This window comes from Carlito syrichta, unplaced genomic scaffold (assembly GCF_000164805.1).
Source record: "Carlito syrichta isolate Samal-C Ts95f unplaced genomic scaffold, Tarsius_syrichta-2.0.1 Scaffold305653, whole genome shotgun sequence".
In the NCBI taxonomy this organism is placed as follows: domain Eukaryota; kingdom Metazoa; phylum Chordata; class Mammalia; order Primates; family Tarsiidae; genus Carlito; species Carlito syrichta.
The window spans coordinates 83,569-92,253 of record NW_007249749.1 but is presented as its reverse complement, the minus strand read 5'-3'; the positions used below and the strand labels follow the sequence as shown (position 1 = coordinate 92,253).

General features: G+C 39.5%; 1 long non-coding RNA gene across 1 annotated transcript; it reads right to left on the bottom strand.

Moving 5' to 3' along the window:
- Positions 1-5,923: 5,923 nt before the first annotated feature.
- Positions 5,924-8,063, bottom strand: LOC110595981. Its single transcript, XR_002482195.1, has 2 exons — positions 7,355-8,063; positions 5,924-6,120 (listed from the first exon to the last, which is right to left on the bottom strand). It is a non-coding gene; the product is annotated as an uncharacterized LOC110595981 (long non-coding RNA).
- Between the last annotated feature and the right edge of the window lie 622 nt (positions 8,064-8,685).

The window sequence follows — 8,685 nt, the reverse complement described above, 5'->3', positions numbered from 1 at the left end:
AGGAAGAGTCCTAGTTCCAAATATGTGGAACAGTATTTTCCTAAGGCTGAAGTCTGTCAGAAAAAGGCCATACTGAGTCATTGTTTTCTAAAGCCAAGAGAGGAGATTGAGTGACTGAGGCTGATGGGCAGCCTAAAATAATATTTCATTCTTGTCATCCTTAGGCAGTTTAAGACCAAGTGATTTTGGATAGATCTCCAGTTTCCCTCTTGGTTTGGAAGAACAAAGGTTTTGTTATTTATGCTCTTAAACAACAGAGCTTTGTCCTATACTCAGGAACACGCAAACCAAACAGAAGATTTCCTGAAGGGCCATCCCGTTTATTGTGATGAGAGTCCAAGTGGTAAGTAGACATACTCAGTTCCAGCCACCTGTGGAGAGCTCACACCATCCACAGAAGGAGACAGCCAAGACTCACAGACACACAACAGCCAGTCAGGTTTGGGATTCAATTCTCCAATATTGTGCCAAAGTCCATGGACTCAGCCATTTTGGAACTCCCTGTTCACCTGGGGGCTATTTTGCTTTACAAAACAAACAGTCTTGTTTTGTTTTACATATCTGAGGCCAGAAATGAAAATGGCAATACTGTATTTTGAGTGTTTTTACTGTGGGAATTTCTGGCCTGTAGATAATTATTTCAAATATCCCTGCATAATCTTTTCAGAGCTGTTGATTCTGTGGAATAGGAGATAATTAAGGCTCAAGAGATTTCATTAATTGTTAAAGGAACCTTAGAAGGACACGTGCTGTAGCCCTCTTCTCATTTGCTTTTCCTGCACTAAAACAATTTGCGACTTGCTACCATATTGCCACACCCATGTGCAATTTTCACTTTGCAAAAGGTCAGTCTAAGTAGAGTATATAAAGTTGGGATCCATTCTGATTCATAATAATTATTGCTCATAAGTGCTTAAAACTTGTAAGGTGCCAGGCTTTTGGTCAAGTAGTTTGCATGTACTATCTAGATGTTCCTCAAGAAGTGGACCATGAGTGACTGACTTCACAAGCATCGAGGGGTGATGGTGGTGGGGGAGGACAATGAGAAACGCAGATTCCTGGGCTTTATTCTAGACCCATGGCATTAGCATCCTAGAGTAGGAATCAGGGCTCTAGCATTTTAATAAGTACCTTGGTAATCTTTATGCACATGAAGTTTTAGAGCCACTGTGCTAATTTATAGTGCAAGTGTGACTCAAATGTAATTTGCTTTCCTTCCACTCCTCTGGTTTCTGTGCTAAAATTCTCATGACAAAAAAAAAAAAAGAGCAAAATCCTGTGAACTGTAAGACATGGACCAACTCATGTCCCTTTTAGTTGCTGGTGATTACAAATGTATCTTTATAGCCAAACTGCTTTTGAGGCACTATTTGTGATAGTTATTTCTATGGAGGGTGGGTTAAATAAATGAGAAATATTTCCTTTCTTGGTGGTAGCCTATGCTCTGGAGGTAGAGAGGGAAGACTCAGGGATCATAGAAGCAGAACTTATGATTGTACAGATTAGAATACCATGATGGTATATAAAACTCCCTGTGAGATGTGAAAACTTGGCATTCTCCTTGGCCCAGAACTGTGCATATAGGGCTGGTCCACTTCCGAGAGAAGGTGGCTGATGTGGTGGTGTGACTCCCTGGGTCCAGAAAGCCTCACTTGTCTTCTATTGTCATTGTCATGCTTCACGGGGCCTGAAATGTTCACTGGTGGTTATTTCTTTGGTTCTCAGCTTTATTTCTAGAAAACTCCTATTAAAGTTAACTACCACATGTTCTCCCTCATAAGTAGACCCTGAACATTTCTCTTAATACTATTAGAAAGGGTTTGGCAGTAGCTGAAAACTGCCGGCGGCGGGGGAGTGGAGGCACATAACATTAATGAGGTCACCTGATCTCAAACCAGGCAAAGTGGGGACCAAAGGGAGGCCCAAACTTTATCTGTATGATGACCATTTGTATACCTAATCCTGAATTGTACCCCACATCTTTAAAATAAAGTAAAACATTAAATGTCACTTGGAAGATAGCAGGAACATTTAATCATATTTTCACAGACTGGTTTAATCTGCTTCTCTGGGGTTGGCACACAAGATGATTCATTTGATGGGAGATGGATAGGCTCCTCTCTGGGCCATCTTGATGGCAGAAGCTAAGCCGCACAGGGAGGCTATTTTGGGAGGAGAAGTGAGTAGGAGGGAACTAAAGACAAACTGGACCTGTGCTACCATTCTGAGGGCTAGACTACAGCACACGCTGTTTCTTAAAATTCTGCAGCCCCTCTGATCCTCCTCCTTTTTAGTGAATGTCCAGAGCCGAGTAACTGTTCCCTTGGTCCAAGGACTGGGCTATGACAGTGCTGCAGGTGGTGAGGCCTCAGTGGCGCAAGTAGGCTCTGGAAGGGAGACTGTATATTTGTGCCAGCAGAGGGGAAGGGAGATTGATTACCCACCTCTGAGTCCGAGCTACTCCCTACCCTCAATGCATTCTTCTGCCAGGAGCAGGATAATTAGAGTAAATGAGACTTAGCTTAGCTCATTCAACTCCTTGCCAGGCCCCCATAACAAAGCTTTCAAATATGCAATCATTTCTAGCGACCATGGTGGCTTCCCTGTATTTCTTTATCAACTTGTTGAAAAAGGCCAGAGTTGATTCTCTAAGTCTAGCAGAAAATTTGTCTGTAGGTCTATCGAGCCTTAACATTTGGCTTCATTGGAATTTTGATCTTGCGAAAAGTGCCCTATATTTCATTTTTCCATCATTTTTTGTTAGACTAAAAATTCTCCCCACTTTTCCCAATGTTCATTTATCCTTTCGTGCTAACTCATGTGGTGAGTGATACTGATTCATTAATTTGCTCAGCAGAGAGTAACCACCTTCCATGGAGGAGTGGTGGGTAAGAAGAATTCCCAGTGAAGGAGCTAATTTTCCTTGGGCTTCATGGTGGGTGCTGGAGAAGGGTGTGCCGATGGAGAGGCTGCTTTTGTCAAAGCATGGGTCTGGGTGCGAATGAGGGCTCCTTCAGGAACAGGAAGCATATAGGTGTGGCTGGTGGGTGTTTGTGTGGGAGTGGAGGGATATGAGTGAAGACCCTCAGGAATGAGTGAATAAATGAATGAATGAATGATAGAATCTAGAAGTCTATCCTCCTTTCCTAGGGTGGCTGTTCTCTCACCAAGCAGGCTCTATTTGCTTCTCTGCTTCTTCTTAGTGAGCATGCCTAAGTCTCTTGCTCTGAGAAATCTCTCATCAATGGGAGGAGAAAATATAACTAGCATCAATAGTTTCTCATATTTAAGCTGAGGATTCGGCATGAATTCCAGACATGGTTCATATATTTTGGAGAATCAGCACAGTTGTTCATGATAGGTAATGCTCTCTTTTCCTCCCTTCAAATATTTTCTTGGTTAAGATACCATGACTGAAGATTAATGGCTTCCATTATTTTTTCCCTTCCTGCAAGAATCTTTAAACTAGCCTGAACTTTGTGTCAGCTATCATATGAATCATGCCTACTACCGTTTCCCCTTCTGTGCCACATCTTGGGTTAGTATCCTTGAATGACACACTGAAGTACAGAGCAGGGTTAAAAGTGTCAAGTGACAATCAGGCAGAAAACTGATAATTAACAATGACTGACACATCACACTGTGCTTTTATCACAGCAGTCTTAACAAAAATCTTACTTATAAATATTACCTGAAGTGTAATATGTGATATTAATAGGTACATTTTAGCACATCTGGCAGTTCAGTAATTCACCTTCATTTTGGTTATTGTGTGCATTTATTGCAACGAGTTTAATAATAAAAATGACAGTTTTCTTCTAATGAGCACTCACCATATAATAGGCTCAGTTCTAAGCATGTGTTTGCCCATTTATTCTTCACACCAGTCCTAGGACGTAATCACTGAGTGTGGCACCATTTGAGGAAACTGAGGCATAGTGCTGTTAAGTAGCTTGCTCAAGGTCAGAGATAGGATTTGAACTCAGGCCGTTTGGCTCGAAGTTTGTGCTACCAACCTCCATGTTATACTGCTTTACATATTGCTTGAAGCAAAGAGGTAGTTTTGTTATCAAATATTAGGAATGCATCATCCTCCAATTTTTCTCCTACTAAATTTAATTGCCAATTTTTATATATGTCATGTTGTAATGCTTTTGAGAAACTTAGACAAAAAAAAACTACAGAAAAATGGATTATTCTATTCAGGTCTCATTACTTAGAAGAATGGTTTTGACTATAACATGGACGCAAAAGCTTACTGGTTTATGTTGATTTGAAGTGTAATATATATTAGAATCCTGTCACATGCATTATTCATATGAGTCTATATTATATATATGTGCTTAGGAGAGACTGAATTAAAAAACAACAACACAAAGCTCCAACCAAAAATTCCCCTCGTGTGTCATGAGCAAATATGAATATGAGATCTATGTGCCCCAAAGTGTTTTGTTATCTGAACAAAGAACATAAGCTTAATCCCAGCAGAGACCAGAGACCCACATTCCTACTACTTATGCTTTTTAATTTAAATTAGAACTCTTTTTTGCTTTGTTAAGATGAGATAGGCCTTTTTGCCGACTTTTTTTTAAGCAACTATTTTTCTTTCAGTTTACACCATAAGGTGCTGCCACTACAGTGTCAGAATGGGAACTATCAGCAGTTCTCTCCTAGTAGACTAGTACCAAGGTCTAGGGTTTCTTCAGGCAGAGACTAGCACAGTGAAAATAATGGGGCTATTTATCCATGTCTCTTGGAATGGAGTTAATACTCTGCCAGTCCTCATTGGTTTGACATGCTAACACAATGGGTCTGAACCTTTTCTATAGTTTTCCCATGAGTGTCTTCTTTAGCTACATAAACTGCAGGTCAGACAAATTAGTTTATGGGCCTAGAAATCATTCTTGGCCCCGGTTTCGAGACACTTTTTCAGTCAACCATAGCTGCTTGATACTTAAGATTTACTGACAGTTCTTGGTTCATAAAAGGGTTCACATTCCTGAGCTACTTTTCTTTTATCGGGATCATCTTAATTCTTGTTTGTGGGGTTGAGATCAAGGAAATATGAGCAAGGACTGAACTCAGCTATTTGGGTGACCTGGTATACTATGAGCTTCTTAGACAGTGCCTGATGTGATAGCCAACTAACATTAATTGATGGTGATGACAGGAGATCCTCTCTCTAGCCAGAACCTGCTAATACAAGTTTTGATGAATTGAGAAATGCCTGCTGGAAGCCGACTCTTGCTCATTGCATTAATGGTTTTAGGCAAAAGAAGTTTCTAGCATTGGTATGTATATTTTTTAGTTTCCTCTTCCATGACTTTGTTTTGAATAGGGTAAAGAAAAATGTGAACCGTATAATAGTCTCAAGTTGGATCATACTGCGACATCACTGCCTTTGTTTCAGTGTGAGATTTCCCCCGCTATGTGACATCTCTGAGTGCTAAATATTTCAACCCTCAGAAAAATGCCAAGTCACAGAAATCTGTCTCAGGTTATCATGATTATTAGTATTATAGGAGAGAAAGGCAGTACTGGTCTTTTAGGAAGCTCTTGTCATGAATGTATTTTGGAGTGAACATTACCTCCTAACAGATGAACAACTTGAAGTTGAGTCGAACAAAACTTTTTGTGTTTGGAAGGGTCAGGGAGCCAGGGGACAGTCTGTAACTCAGTTATATGTTGACACAGAAAATGTACAAAAGCTGTGAATGCTTCAACTCAAATGACTGGCTGGATGGTTGTGGGTCACTGTCTTGTGTAGTGACATGGTTTCTTCAAAGCTGTAGGAGGTGAGGTCTTCCTATAGGAAATTTCAACATAAGAATGCATGTAAAATGATTTAACATGTCTTAATGTTTAAATTTAGAGTATTCTTGACCATGTCTGTCAACAAATGGAGATTTGGACACGGAGGCTTAAGGGGTTTTTAGTGGAATTTTATTAAAGAGATAAATGCAGAGAGTCTGTGTTGAAGATTCAATGGCAATATTAAGGGCTTGTTTTCCATTTCAGTCTAGATAATCTATGTTATCTTTGAGTAAAGGGGACAACAATTTTAACAACCTGGCTTCCTTAGAAGTTTCCATTCTCATATAGTCACAGTAGGCAGCAGCACTGTCAAATAAACAAAGGTTTAATTAAATAAAAACTATTTAAACAGAGCGGAAATATTCTTCCCTAGCTAGTCACAAATTGGACAATTCAAAGAAAAAGCCCTGGAGGGAAATTGCCAATGGATTACTTTTTTTGTTCTCTGTCTACTGCTATGTTTTCCTTCCTGGTGTCAAATCTCAAGTTGAATTCAGTCAATTATCTATGGCTAACAAAAAGTGCATAAATGTCTCTTCTGTTACTTTTGTTTATATTTCACCACTAAACAAAGCACGTTTTTCTTCCCAGCTGCTTCTTCCTTTGGGAGCCTGTAAGTCCAACAACACAAATAAAATATTGTGTATACTCTATTGTCACTTTGAAAGCATAATGATTGATTTAGTTATTTAAAAGTTTCCTGCAAAGTTTTTTTTTTGGTTGCTAATGTTACACTTGCTACAAAATTTGGTGAAGCAACACATAATTTGCTGAGGATTAGGAAGGATTTGTCATTAGGTTAAGTGAATTAAATACCTCAGGGGTGTGATGTTGGGGTTATGTGTATGTCAATTTCATTTTTTTTCTTTCCTATGTTAGTTACCTCCATAATAATTTCGACTTAATGTTTTCCACAGATCCTTTAGTAACTAAACATTTAGAAGTATGACATAGCAAGTAGTTGATATAACTAACACTAAAATATAATGAGAAATAAGAAAAATATTGTAAAGAAAACAAGGAAAACCAGGGCCCATTGGGAGCATTGTTGACTCTCTCTTATGATTGTTAAGATTTTCTGTGCCAATCCTCTTACCATGAAACATTCTTATATGGTCCAAGTGCCAAGGACCAGAGGAGCTGGGCATCAACTTATCTTCCCAATTTCCCACTGAGCACAGCTATTTTCTTTCAGGTATGAAAACTTTTAATTATACTCCTGAAACCCCATTCCTCTCCTTCATGTCTCAGTCTTCTTTCTGTGAGTGGGTAAAAAGCCTGCCCATCTGAAAAAGCAGCTCCCAAACTGTTCTGGAAAATGATCTGTTTTTCTCCATAAATGATCATCTTAGTTTCAAGTTCATTTCAGGTATATTAAGCCTCCCTCTACTCATACTTAATAACAAATGATGTTACACAAGTTTAGAGTCGAAAGAGATAAAATAACATTGAAGCATATCTAGTTGCTTCAGCGACTTAATGCTTATCTATTTCAGTCAGCGTTATTCCTACTAAAAATAAAAAGAGGGATGAAAATTACCTCAGGCTTTTGCTGTCGTGGTTGCCCTTTGGTTTCTAGGGTGGCTCCGGTCCTTTCATGCCGGTACAGTTGGAATTGCCAAGCCAGGAATAAAGCTTGCTCCAGTTGTAGCTGTGATTTTCCCAGATCACCTGTCCTTTTCCCCCCAGACAATGAAGCTGTGATTTTTTTTTTCCTCTGGCCTTTTGAGGCAGAGTGATTCCAGATAAGCAGATTAATGTGTGGAATATCTCATCTATGTTTTTCCAGCACAGCCCTTTCAGCTTTCCAGAGCCAGTTAGACTTGTTATGAGGAGCTAAGTGATTGGTTGGATCTGGGGCTCAGTTTCATAGATTATAGCCCAGCGTACGAGGAGCACGAGTCCTATAGTTGCCGTATCCAGAGGCCTGCCAGTTCCTGTCTAAATGCATATGTAGTTCGTAATTGAGTTCTAACACGGCCTTGGATGTTTCTGTCCTAAATAGCTGACATTGCATCTTCAAGACTGTGTGAGTAATCCTAATTTTTTTTTTTTAAAGCTCAGTAAATTAATTACATGCCCTGGGAGGGAGTGATTGTGAGCAGAAAAGACTGAACTAGCAGATGATTTGTTTTCAAGGTGCTGTGCTATATGTATCAAGTTCAATGTGATGAATCTTAAAGCTTCTAAAACCTGGCAGGGTTATTCCAGCTTTTGGCCATAAATCACAGTCAAGCTGCATTTTGAAGAAGACTAGTCGATGCATTTACTAGCCCTGTTTGTTTCGTGGGGTCAGTAAAGTGATAAAGGTCCAACATGAACAGGTTAAAACAGGATGCTGGTATCAAAGCAGTGACTTAGACAGCGCTCGAGTGAGGCCAGTTTCAAGGTTTGCCACCCCCACCGTCCAAAACTGAGAGTGAACAGCAAATAATAAGTCCTTTTGGGACACAGGTACAGAGCAGTTAGAACACAGAAAAAAGAAACGGAAAAGAATGGCAGCGATACTTTTCTTCACTGTAATCTGAAGCTGATTGAAGACATATGCTGTGAATAACTAAAAAATTTTTATATGTAAAAAAATGTTCTTCAGTGGTTCTGTTTATGTGGGAGAGAGCTCAATGAGAAACCATGAGCTTGTTTTTAAAAGCCTTATAAGAAGTACATTAAACACAGACACAACCATAACAGAAGAAAGTATGTAGATTGGAATTTGTGGTTGGAGCAAAATACTATTATCCCAGGGAAGCCGTTGTTAGGTTTGTGTAATTGCTGGGGGTAACTTCTGTTGCTAACATGGTTTAAGATAAAACTGGAGCAGACTGAAATGAGAAACGAGAAAACATCAGCATTTTATTACGTTCTAGAGCA